This window comes from Orycteropus afer, unplaced genomic scaffold (assembly GCF_000298275.1).
Source record: "Orycteropus afer afer isolate SDZICR_OR568_19922 unplaced genomic scaffold, OryAfe1.0 scaffold00071, whole genome shotgun sequence".
NCBI classification, from domain to species: domain Eukaryota; kingdom Metazoa; phylum Chordata; class Mammalia; order Tubulidentata; family Orycteropodidae; genus Orycteropus; species Orycteropus afer.
In genome coordinates this window covers 6,630,150-6,630,678 of record NW_006921658.1, presented here as the reverse complement: position 1 = coordinate 6,630,678, position 529 = coordinate 6,630,150, and positions in this window count along the sequence as shown.

The following is a 529-nucleotide window of genomic DNA, read 5'->3' as shown; positions in this document are numbered from 1 at the left end:
TCCTTGCAAGGAAGGTTGGGCAATCTACTTTCATAGTGATATCGCCTCAGAAACCCAAGGAGGGGTCGCTATGGGTTGGGTCTGACTCAATGGCACATAACAACAACACAACACTATTACTAAGAAGTCATTTATTTATCTTTTGAATTCTATTAAAGTCTGATTTATGTATTTTGGGGCTCTTTCATTGGGTGCATAGATATCTATTATGGTTATATCATCTTGTTCAAGTGATCCTTTTACCATTATATAATATCTTTCCTTGTCTTTTATGGTCTTTTTTGTCTTAAAGTCTATTTTATCAGAAATTAATATTGCCACTCCTGCTCTTTTTTGGTTGCCATTTGCTTGGTATATCTTTTTCCAATCTTTGATTTTTAGTGTATTTTTGCTTTTATGTCTAAGATGAGTCTCTTGTGGACAGCATATTGATGGGTCATGTTTTCTTACCCAGTCTACAACTCTCTGTCTCTTGAATGATGCATTTAATCCATTGACATTCAGTGCAGTTATCAACAAGTATGAATTT